This window comes from Drosophila mauritiana, unplaced genomic scaffold, assembly GCF_004382145.1.
Source record: "Drosophila mauritiana strain mau12 unplaced genomic scaffold, ASM438214v1 U_305, whole genome shotgun sequence".
Classification (NCBI taxonomy): domain Eukaryota; kingdom Metazoa; phylum Arthropoda; class Insecta; order Diptera; family Drosophilidae; genus Drosophila; species Drosophila mauritiana.
In genome coordinates, this window is record NW_022881444.1 from 33103 (window position 1) to 45938 (window position 12836).

General features: G+C 38.1%; 1 long non-coding RNA gene and 1 pseudogene across 1 annotated transcript; one reads left to right on the forward strand and one right to left on the reverse strand.

Annotated features, from left to right (window-relative positions):
* The first annotated feature begins 1518 nt into the window (after window positions 1-1518).
* Window positions 1519-7570, forward strand: LOC117149740. Its single transcript, XR_004460487.1, has 2 exons — window positions 1519-1573; window positions 7085-7570. It is a non-coding gene; the product is annotated as an uncharacterized LOC117149740 (long non-coding RNA).
* Window positions 7571-10743: 3173 nt separating this feature from the next.
* On the reverse strand, window positions 10744-11819 carry LOC117149739 (annotated as a pseudogene).
* Window positions 11820-12836: the final 1017 nt, after the last annotated feature.

The window sequence follows — 12836 nt, forward strand, 5'->3', positions numbered from 1 at the left end:
GAGGATTCAGAAACAGCAACAGCTAGAGTGAAGTCCACAAGAAGATATAGCTATATTGGAGTCTAGAAAAAACAGTAGCTCAAATTTATAAAAAGACTATAAATTGCAATTTCTGGAAAAATAGCTAAAAAATAGCTACAGCTGGAGTCTGGATAATAGCCAAGGATTTATAAAAATCGCTACCGACTGAAAATCCCGAAAAGCAAAAAAAAAAAAAAAAAAAAAAAAAAAAATATAGAAAATAGCTAGAAAACAGATATAAAATAGCTAATATAGCTAGAAAATTCAGTTTAAATTTATAAAAATAGCTACCGGATTTACGACCACAATTTTATTATTTTAATTTAGGAACCAGAAATGGGAGCCAGAAATAGCTTGTAAAAAAAAAAAATTATTATTGGGTTAAATAATTATTAAATAATAATCAATAATAATAATAATTAAAACAATCGTTTCTTTCCTTTTTATTTTTTTTATTAAATTATTTATTTTTAAATTTTATCGTCGGACTTATTTATTTTATTTTATGTCTCGACAATAGGGTATTCTCTCGTCGCTATGCGCTGGTTTTTTGTCAGGGCAATAACGAACAAAGAGGAGACGAAAGAACTTGCACTTGGCAAGTCTGTGTAAGTCGCGACTGTGTCTATGTGAATATCGTTGGAATCTATGTATGACAATGGATATGTCGTAATGTATGTATATGGCTATGTATATTTGTGTGTATGTGAAATTTTGGTGATTATATGTATGTGTATATGGTATTTAATTGAATTTAATTAAATTTGTATATTGTATTGTATTGTTGTATTTGTATTGGGTTGTATATTTTATTGAGGCACAAAAAAAACAGCAGTTTAGCAGCGGACGATAACAGTGAATTTTGGACAGTGTATATATATATATAAGTTAACAACAGAAACTTTTGTTACTCCTCTCGACGGCCGATACAATGAACCCTTAGTACTTTTCCTGCAAGAATTGTGCAACAAAGTATTCTAAGAAATACAAGAGTTCAAAAATCCTAAATCAACAATATTATAAACATCCGCCGCGACGAACCCACGCAACACCGAAATTGCAGAGATTGCAATTCGATCCAGTTCAATCGAGTTCAAACCACTCCAATGCTCCGCCTAGCTGCCGATCACGCCATCAGCGACGACGACAACGTTCTGCCGACGCCTCTGCCAGACACCCACAGCTTACTTAGGGCTTACTCTAATTCTCAATGTTTAGTTCTAATTTGAATCCGAAATAAAAGGTCAACCTCGCAATTGGACTCGTTTAATTCCACAAAGGAAAAGATTAACTGGCGCCCGAACAGGACCTGATGAGAAGGAAATCTTGTTAAGTCAGATTATACATTAGTACGACTCCATCAGTCCCAAAAACCCCTGTTGCATTCTTTGGTACGCGGATTTACTAAAGGCAACCCATAGGCGGTCTACGTGTTCTGTAAGGTACGACCGCAGAACATCCTCTACGTGTGTGCATCGCAGGATCCCGAGTAACAACGTAAAAAGGACAACATCCGGATCACCAGGAGGAGTAGCCGTATCAAGTTAGCAATGTAAGTAGAGTTAAGTGAATCAGATTACCTAAAACGTAATAAGAAGTCAAGAAAACTAAAATAATTCAAAGTAAAAATAGCGATATGTTAAAAGCAAAAACAAAGTGAAAGTGTTTAAAGAAATTGACGAAAGTTTGTGAATAAAATAAATAGGCGTAAAGCAATAAAATAAAATATCGCTGCACTACCAATAAAAAAAAGCAGTATAACAAGCTCAATCTTGCGAATCCCAAGGGACCCTCCAAGGTAAAAGAGCAAAACCAGACACTGGTTTTCAACAATTAAAATAAATTAAATTCACTTTAAACAGAACACAGTTCTTTGATCACGTTCCTTTGCTAAAACTAAATAAAGTAAAATTCGAAACTAAAAGAAATTACAATTCATACGCAACTAAATAGGTTTAAAAAAAAATTTTTATGATTCATAATTTAAATTTCAATTAAATAAAATTTTTAATACGCGATTAAATTTTACCATAAAATAATTAAATTAGAGTAAGTTTCAATATTAACGTGCTATAAAATTTTGCTACTAAACACTATTGATTATTAAGACCTATTTAAATTTTAAATCAAACATAAATTAACTAAATAATTGAACGGATCTATCAACAAATCTTAAGTGACACAATTTAAAATATTTTGTTCCCTCATTCATTTTATACACTTAAATAATTGATTCTATTGCTATAACCATACTTAGCTACGCGTAACCATACTAAACAAGTTGACTATTCGATATCACAGTAATTCTTTACCTCAATGGAAATTTCTCCTTATGGCAAATTTCAACAATTTAATTAGACCACTAGTGCTCAACTTAGAAACAGAATGTGAGGCAATAAACCGAACAGAACCTAACGCACCTAATCTAATTCAACAACACGGACAAGTCGCAAGACAACAAACACACCAACAAAACAGAAACATAATGGCACAGCCCGAACAACTAGCCGAAATCGTTCGTCAGATTCTGGCCGAACAACTCCCAACTCTCTTGCATCAAAGTCAAAGCTCTAGCTTTGATTTCGCAAATGTCGAGAACCAGGGTATTAATCCAGAACATCAACATAATTTACAAGATTTAGACAAAGTCCCCGATATTGTAAGATCTTTGCATGATTTTTCCGGTGACCCAGCTGAATTCGGTTCCTGGAAAAGGAGTGTAGATAGAATATTAGAAACTTATGCTCACACCGTAGTACAGCAAAGTATTTCGGTATTTTGCACACAATTCGAAATAAGATAAAAGGCATCGCAGACATTGCCCTCGATTCTTATAATGTCCCGTTGAACTGGGCAGCAATCTCAAAGTGCTTAACATTACATTACGCAGACAAACGAGATATTTCCACCTTGGAATATCAAATGACAACAATATTCCAAAAGCCCAATCAGACAGTTGAAGAATTCCATCAAGTTGTTTACAGACATTTGTCTCTAATACTCAATAAAATAAGTTGCATGGAATTGGGCAGGGAATCAGAATTGGTTATGACCAAGTTGTACAGGGATAAAGCTTTAGATACCTTTATCCGAGGTCTCCGTGGCGACCTTCCCCGGTTGCTGGGCATAAAAGAACCCACTGACTTGCCATCTGCTTTGCACTTGTGCCTAAAATTGGAAAACCAGACTTACCGTATCAATCACGCTTCGGGCAAAATTCAACAGAACAATTTTAGAAGCACACCTCAAGGGCCGCCTCCACGCCCACTACCTATACCCAATAATATGGGTTACCAAACCAGACCAATACTACCACCCAGACCCATGCCAGCAGAGTGTTTAATGCTAACTTTGGACACCCACAATACCGACCAGCACCGAATAATTTTGGGCAACAATTCCGACAAGCTCCGATAGCACAACCCCCAGCACACCAACCGTATCCACCACCTCGTCCGATTGCAACAAAACCCCAACCACGACCAGAGCCAATGGACGTGGACAGAAGCCTTCAATCTAGGCAAATTAATTATATGAACAGGCCTCAATTTGATGCCTCTGGTAAACGACCCCCAATACCTATTACAGATCCAACCAAAAGACAAAGAAATTTTAATATCCAAACTGAAATCGAACAACAAACTGAGGCAGAACAAGGAGCACCGACAATGGCCGATTACGAACAGACTTTAGCAGAACAAAATGAACAGACAGACTATGAACAAACACTTGGTGAATACACAGAAGTGATTGACAGCAATGACCAAGAACCAGAGCATGACTATTCCTATCTCAATTTTTTAGGGTAACTGACTCTTCACTGCCATATTTTGAATGTAAGGTGAGGAGTGGAGAAATCTTAAAAATATTAATTGATACCGGCTCTAATCGAAATTATATTCAACCAAAACATGTCTCAAACCCGTTACCAAACAAAACCATATTCAATGCTGTCTCTGTAGGTGGCGATATAAAAATAACTCATCACAAAAACGCCAATTTATTTAACGATCTGAATACAATAGTTAAATTTTTCCTATTACCAACCCTCAAAACTTTTGACGCGATATTAGCAATGACAGCTTAAAAGAATTAGGCGCAGTCATTGACACAAAAAACCAAATAATGCATTTAAAAATGGCTCGAATATTCCCATTAAAGAAAAAAATTTGAATCAGTCAATGTAATAATACCAAGGTTGGATCACCTTACACACAATCAGCGATTTGAATTAAATCGCTTACTCAAAAATTACCCAACCTTATTTGCCGAACCGGATGACAAACTGACCTACCTCACAAATGTGAAAGCCGAAATACGAATAAATACTGACACACCAGTTTACTCTAGATTTTATCAGTACCCAATGGCTTTAAAAGCTGAGGTTGACAAACAGATTAAAGACCTTTTAGAGAATGATATAATACGACCATCGCGTTCCCCATATAATTCACCTGTGTGGATCGTTCCAAAAAAACAGGATGCTTCCAACGTAAAAAAATATAGACTGGTCATTGATTATAGAAAACTGAATAATGTAACAATAGCTGACAAATACCCTATACCTGACATAAACGGAGTCATTGCACAGTTAGGTAATAACAAGCTTTTTTCCGTTTTAGACCTTAAAAGCGGATTTCACCAAATTCCATTAAAAGAGAAAGATATAGAAAAAACAGCATTTTCCGTAAACAATGGAAAGTACGAGTTTACTAGGCTCCCCTTTGGTTTAAAAAATGCCCCTTCAATATTCCAACGCGCCCTTGACGACATCCTTAGAGAACACATAGGAAACATTTGCTACATTTACATTGATGACATTATTGTTTTTAGCAAAGACGAAGAGTCTCATTGCAAAAATCTGAAAACAATTTTTGAAACACTAAGTGCAGCAAACGTTAAATGCCAACTAGACAAGTGCGAGTTCTTTAAGAACAAAGTAGAATTCTTAGGATTCGTTATATCAGATAAAGGAATAGAGACTAGCCCAACAAAGGTAGAAGCTATAGCTAACTATCCGAGACCAAAGACCTTAAAGAAATTAAGATCCTTCCTTGGCTATCAGGATACTACAGGAGGTTTATACTGGGCTATGCGACAATGGCCAAGCCACTGACCGATTTGCTTAGAGGGGAAGACGGACGCATTTCAAAGGAATGTCGGCAAAGAAATTGATTCACTTAGACGATAAAGCAATAAAAGCATTCGAACAGTTGCGCAGTACACTGATATCCAAAGATGTAATACTCCAATACCCAGACTTTGATAAGGAATTCACACTAACGACAGACGCCTCTGACTATGCGATAGGAGCAGTATTATCACAATCCAACAGACCGATTTCATTTATATCTAGAACACTTTCCAAAACTGAAGAACAATACGAAACGGCAAAGAAAGAAATGTTAGCAATACATTGGGCTGTTAATTTCTTCAAGGGATATCTTTACGGTGGTTCAAAGGTCAAAATCTATACCGATCACGAACCACTTACGCACGATTGCAATTGGAAAGGTGGGATAGCTATTAGAAGGTGGAAGTCTTATTTGGATGAATATAATAAAGAATTGCTCTACAAGCCAGGGAAAGAAAATGTAGTAGCAGACGCACTATCGAGGGCACCAAGACAAGTTGAAATTAATTCATTGACAGCAACTCAACATAGCACTCAAAGTTCTAGCCACAATTTGATATGAAATGTTGAATCTCCGATTAATGTTTTTAAAAACCAAATTTTTATACTTAAAGAAGAGCCACCTGACTATAAATTTACCCTTCCATTTCCCACATTCCATAGGCATACAGTATCGCAGCCAACATACTCAGACGATGATTTAATACAAATTTTAAGAAAACATCTTTATCCCACAGTCATTAATGGCATTCACACAACAGAAGATATAATGGGCCAAATACAACGAATTTATCCAGAACATTTTCGATCTTTTAAAGTCAGATTTAGTCAAAACCGGGTAGAAGACATAGTTAATGAAACAGACCAAGACGAACTTATCCTTAAAACTCATAATAGGGCACATAGAAATGCTGAAGAGAATAAAATCCAATTATCCGAAAAATGCTATTTTCCCAAAATGAAATCTAAAATTTTAACATTAGTAAAACAGTGTCAGGTGTGCAAGGAAGGAAAATATGATAGGCATCCCACAAACCCAGAAATAATGGAAACTCCAATTCCTGAGTTTCCGGGACACACAATCCATATAGATATTTTCTCTACAGAAAAAAAACTGGTACTAACGGCAATTGACAAATTTTCTAAACTTGCGCAAGCTAAATTAATAAATTCAAAATCAATAGAAGACATAAGAAAACCCTTACATGACATCCTATTCTATTTTGGCGTACCAAAATACGTCGTAATGGATAATGAAAAATCTTTAATTCCGCTACATCAACTTTTATGATGAGAGACCAGCTGGGCATACAAATTTTTAAAGCACCCCCTTATAAAAGTTCCGTAAACGGACAAATAGAACGGTTTCATTCTACCCTCGCTGAAATTATGAGATGCTTAAAAACTAAACAGGTACACCGAACTTTTGAAGAACTATTAGATTCAGCTGTCTACGAATACAACTTCACAATTCACTCTGTAACGATAAAGCGTCCATTAGAAATATTTTTTGGCAGAAATATAACCACTGACCCAGGAGAATATGACAAAGCAGACAAGATAACATTGAAAAACTGAAATCAAAACAAGCAACAGACTTAAAAAACCATAATGAAAAACGCAATAAGATCAAAGACTATGAGCCAGGGCAAATAGTGTTTATAAAGCAAAAGACAAGACTAGGTTCTAAACTTTCCCCACGGTACAAGAAAGAAACAGTAAAAGAAAATAGACATACAACTATTATCACAGAAACAGGAAGAATCGTTCACAAGAGTAACATAAAACAAGAGTAATAATACCCTCTAACTCAGTATTTTTGTCCGTTTGCGGGTATCGATCCGATCGTGAGGGATCGGCCTATACCCGTAAAAAATTAATTCGTTCACTGAATAAATGATTTTCTTCTTCTCCTTTTCCCCATTACAGGATTTTCTTATTTTTAATGCTTCTGCCATTAGCATTGGCAAATATGGAAATCACTAATTACACCGACGCTCAAACCGTCTCAGTGTACAAAGGATTAGGGAAACTACAAATATCATCAACTAAATTAATCCATCTAATAGACCTAGAACAGCTAGAAACAGAATTGTACAAAATACGAGAACACACAATTAATGACTTAAAAGGAAGCTACCTCTACCATACACTAACACACGAAATAGCTCAGGCATTTACCGCATTAAGTACTCTGACCTCAAAATATCGCAAAGCTCGATCAATCAATTGGATTGGTTCCGCTTGGAAATTTGTGGCAGGAAATCCGGATCATGACGACTTAACTATGATCGAAAATAATTTAAATAGCCTTATAACTAACAATAACGATCAGGTAATAGTTAATAAACAACTGCAAAGTAGAATCAATAATTTAACAACAATCTCAAATATGCTTACGAACTCAATAAAAAAGGATAACAATTTTAACAATGAAATAGCAACGAGTCTGCAAAATCAGGTCAGATTGATAAAAGAAGAAATTGTAAACATTAAATATGCCATTCAATGGGCAAAAATTAACGTAATTAACACACTCCTTTTAAACGAATTTGAACTAAATGAAGTAAATAAAATATTTCAAAAAAACAATATTACCTCTTTATCAATCGAAGAAATGCTAGAATTTGTTGATGTTTCAGTATTACATAATAAAACAGCGATTATCTATATCATCAAAATACCAGAACTAGACCCCACTACCTATCAAGATATGTTGATAAAACCCGTTATAAAAAATAACTTTATTGTACACTTAGAAACGAATGAAATATTCATAGCGCAAAAAGAAATCATTAATGTACTCAAAAACTGTAAAATATCCAATTACTTAAAAATATGTAAAAAAGAAAACACTGTAAATCTAAAACAAACAAAATGTATTGCTAAGTTAATTGAGGGAAAGGAAGCGCTGTGTGACTTCAGTAATGCAGAACATATTCAGAAAATAGAGGAGATCGATGGCAGCTTAATATTACTTAACAACTACACCGGCAACTTAATACACAACAACATAACTTACAATCTAAAAGGAACATACCTGGTTCATTTCTGGAACGATACCGTTCAAATAAATAGCAAGCAATTCAACAATAAAGAAAAATCTATCCTAAAACCCGGAACACCAATAATTCAAATGTCACCCATAGAAGTGGAGAGGTTAAAAATTTTGTCATTGGAATCACTGGAGCCCTCAACATCAAAAACATAAAGCACTTAAATAACGTAACAACACACTCTACCATAAACCGCATCGCGATCTTGTGCTTACTGTGCACCGTCATACTTCTTTCAATAATCTCCAAAATCCACTTTAAGCCCAGAGAGAAAGTAACCATTCAAATTCAACAAGAGCCTCCCACGCTTAATAGTACCATAAACTTAAGCCAAGGCCGATACAGCCCGAATTCAACAATATTCCCTATTTCTAACACCCACTTGAGGACAAGTAGGATCCTGAGGGGGGAGAGTTAACAACAGAAACTTTTGTTACTCCTCTCGACGGCCGATACAATGAACCCTTAGTACTTTCCTGCAAGAATTGTGCAACAAAGTATTCTAAGAAATACAAGAGTTCAAAAATCCTAAATCAACAATATTATAAACATCCGCCGCGACGAACCCACGCAACACCGAAATTGCAGAGATTGCAATTCGATCCAGTTCAATCGAGTTCAAACCACTCCAATGCTCCGCCTAGCTGCCGATCACGCCATCAGCGACGACGACAACGTTCTGCCGACGCCTCTGCCAGACACCCACAGCTTACTTAGGGCTTACTCTAATTCTCAATGTTTAGTTCTTAATTTGAATCCGAAATAAAAGGTCAACCTCGCAAATTGGACTCGTTTAATTTCCACAAAGGAAAAGATTAACTTATATGTACATGCGCTTGATATCAGCGGAGCACCGTGAGACGAATTAGGGGCCGGTATTGGCAAAGTGCTTGTTTATGCACTTAAAAAAAGTAATCACGGTGGCTGGGCGCATGTACTTATATATTTTCACTTTTCACTTGATACGGATGGACGGAAAGAATGAACGCCGTTGGAAAAACGAAAATGGCGACCACGGACGGAATAGGATTTAAAGCCGTACTTATCTTGAATTTTCCGCTTAAATTTGTATATTGTATTGTATTGTTGTATTTGTATTGGGTTGTATATTTTATTGAGGCACAAAAAAAAACAGCAGTTTAGCAGCGGACGATAACAGTGAATTTGGACAGTGTATATATATATATATGTACATGCGCTTGGATATCAGCGGAGCACCGTGAGACGAATTAGGGGCCGGTATTGGCAAAGTGCTTGTTATGCACTTAAAAAAAAGTAATCACGGTGGCTGGGCGCATGTACTTATATATTTTCTCTTTTCACTTGATACGGATGGACGGAAAGAATAAACGCCGTTGGAAAAACGAAAATGGCGACCACGGACGGAATAGGATTTAAAGCCGTACTTATCTTGAATTTTCCGCAAGGAGCGCTGGCAGGATCAGAGCTCATCCGGCTCGAAGGACCATGAAATGGAGTGGGCGGAAAATTGCCGTGGTTGTAGTTGCTGCGGCTGCTGCTGAGTCTCCCTGAAATGAAACACTCGGGATCGACTTCACGAAAATTCCGTACTTTATTCGCGCACTTGTAAATTAAGACTCCCTTAACACTAACAGTAGAAATACTGTTAGTACTCCCTACTGAATACCTTGCGGGAAGGGAGGAGAGCGAGAGAAGAGAAGGAGAGCGCGAGCAGCGGTGCTTGCGAGCCGTGGAGGAGCTTCGAGTACAAGCATTGGCCGCTTACACTGCCGCTCAACTGTTTGCGCCCTTCTGGCGTGAACATGTTCTGTTCAAACATGTTTTTTTGAACATGTTCTGTTCTGTTCGGTCATGTTCTGTTCAATCATGTTCTGTTCGAACATGTTCTGTTCGAACGTGTTCTGTTCGAACATGTTCTGTTTGAACATGTTCTGTTGAACATGTTCTGTTAGGACATGTTCTGTTCGGACATGTTCTGTTCGAACATGTTCTGTTCGAACATGTTCTGTTCAAACATGTTCTGTTCGAAACATGTTCTGTTCGAACATGTTCTGTTCAAACATGTTCTGTTCGAACATGTTCTGTTCGAACATGTTCTGTTCGAACACGTTCTGTTCGATCATGTTCTGTTAGAACATGTTCTGTTCGAACATGCTCTGTTCTGTTCGATCATGTTCTGTTCGATCATGTTCTGTTCGATTATGTTCTTCGGACATGTTCTGTTCAAACATGTTCTGTTCGAACATGAGCGACGATTATAGTTTGAGAAACTATTTGGATTTAGGTAGGTCAACAAGAGAAAGAATTCGAGAAATATTCTTGTTTGCTCAACGGACTTTCGAGTTCTTTGGAATATTCGTCGCTTCTGAGGATTCGATGTATATCCTAACAAATACCCCTTGTATTGATAATATACTTAAGCAATATTTCAATAAATACTTGTGTTTAGCATACATATATCGTATGTATTATACTAGATAATCCTATGCTAGCCATTACCATATTAAATATTAATTAGGAAACACTTATACACGTGTATTATAACTCATTCACTAACTGACCTACACGGAATATAGTATATTTACAGTGAGTACAAAGTCAATCCTTAGGCAGAATATCTTGAGAAATCTTCAAGTCATCAGTGGATACAGGCAGCTCCAGAGCTGTGTGCAGAATTTCGCTCGAGCACAGATAGGGGGCTGGGGGCTGAGCTTCCCTTTTAAGTAAGCACTTCACTTTTTCGGTTTCTAGTTGTTGTCAGCCAAGGGGTCCCACAGTAGCCCGAAGGCACATCCAAAGATTCCGACGCAGCTGTCACGGGAGTGCAGAGTGCCGCAGCAGATCACTAACAACTGCCCGTACGAGTCCATTCGACCTTGAATTCCGGCGTGCGTCAGGTTCGGATTAAAGTAAAAGTCAAACTACTGCTTAGCGCTCCTTAGTGCCGATAACACCTCGGCAGCCGTCGTACACTCCCACTCATTGATTCCATCACTGGCTCTGATCGTGAGATGTAGGGTCGCATCTGCCCACAAATCCACCAGACTGAGGGCGTCTGCGTTGAAGCTTTCGAAGAACCACTCGCCGAACTTGCGCGCAATCTTGTTAATGGATAATCCTCTTCGCTCTGATTATGAAGTGAGCTGGATGTCTGGTCTCCGGAAAGCTCTATGCTTGATTGATGCTCCTGCTTCCAATACTGTATAACCTTTTCTATGAGGTCTGCCTTGCTAAAGTCTGTGGCTGCGTCAGCGCGTCGATGCTCAAATACGTAAAGAGGAGTTCCTTCGTTATATCGCGCTTGGAAAGCAGTACGTAAATGTCTGGAATGTGTGTAGTGATCAGACGAAGGCCTCCTCCGGTCTTCGGTTTTGCACACATTTTTGTGGCGCATTTGGCCAACTGTAGCAGACAGTTAAGTTATTGTCATTTAGAAGTAACTCCCGCAGTCCTTTCTTCTGACTGTCTGAAATCATCATGTCGAATAATTATTATGTTATGCAAACACTTTGTGTGCCACTCCTTCGGGATGCTTTGCTTTCTCTATTCTTTTTGCGCGCACACAGACCCACTCAACTTTTATCACACGCACACGGTACGAACTTTTATCCCTTTTTTCCCCTGTTTTCACTGACAATTTTAGTTGTTTTAAATTGTGTTGAACTAGCAGAATTTCCGAAATTCTGTTAATTTCGATTCACTGACAATTTTCGCCCAGATTGAGCTTTCCGTATCGGATTTCACTGGGCCCAGCATCACATCTCGCACAACGCACCGTGGCACCAGCCAGCAGGACTGTGTTGTCTACTTTCAACGCCCGCTCACGCCCACGACGCCTGGCTTTTCCGCTTTCCTGCCTTGCTTTTCCGGGCTGCGAAGGACAACGTGGCGCTTGCGCGTTGCTCGTCTACTGAAAAATCGCCTCGGCTCCTCCGAAAATCCCTTACCCTTTGTGCTTTAAGCTCCCCGAAGGAGCTTTCCAAGCTGGCCCAAAGCTGACCACGCCTGCGCTGTGGCATGTAAAGAACTTCTTCCCGGAGAGCGGTTTCTCTTTGCCTCTCAGCTGTTGGCGTCGCACGCGATCCGGTCAGCTGACTGCCGCCGCCCGTGGCGCTGCCGCTGCGCTGCTGCCACGACATGGACGTCTGCATCTGTTTGCATGCCAACCACTTGTGGTTGTCTGCATTTCCCACGCATGTGACTGAGCTCAAAGCTTTCATACGCTTGACCGCCGAGCGCTCTTACGCACCGGTTAGTCCGATAACTGATGGCTTTTAGAGCCGTAGCAGTCGCCTGACTGGCTTATGGTAAATCGCCCAAATTGACAGCCGATAGCGAGCAATCCGCGTAAGACAATAAATGTGACTACGGCAGTGAGCTAGTCAGTCCATGCAATATGTTGACAATTAAATTATAATGGTAAATTAAAAAAAGACAACTTTATTACATACAAACTAATAACAAATCATTCTTACGAATGCAAAACATTTATAATACGATTATATAATACTTATATTCTTAAGAATATATTTATATTTAACACACACCTAAGAACTAAACGAAACGATAAAAATGTTTCAGCTCAATCTAATTTGTTTAGATCTTCATATCGTTATTCCAAGAGAAAATGTAAACATTTAATT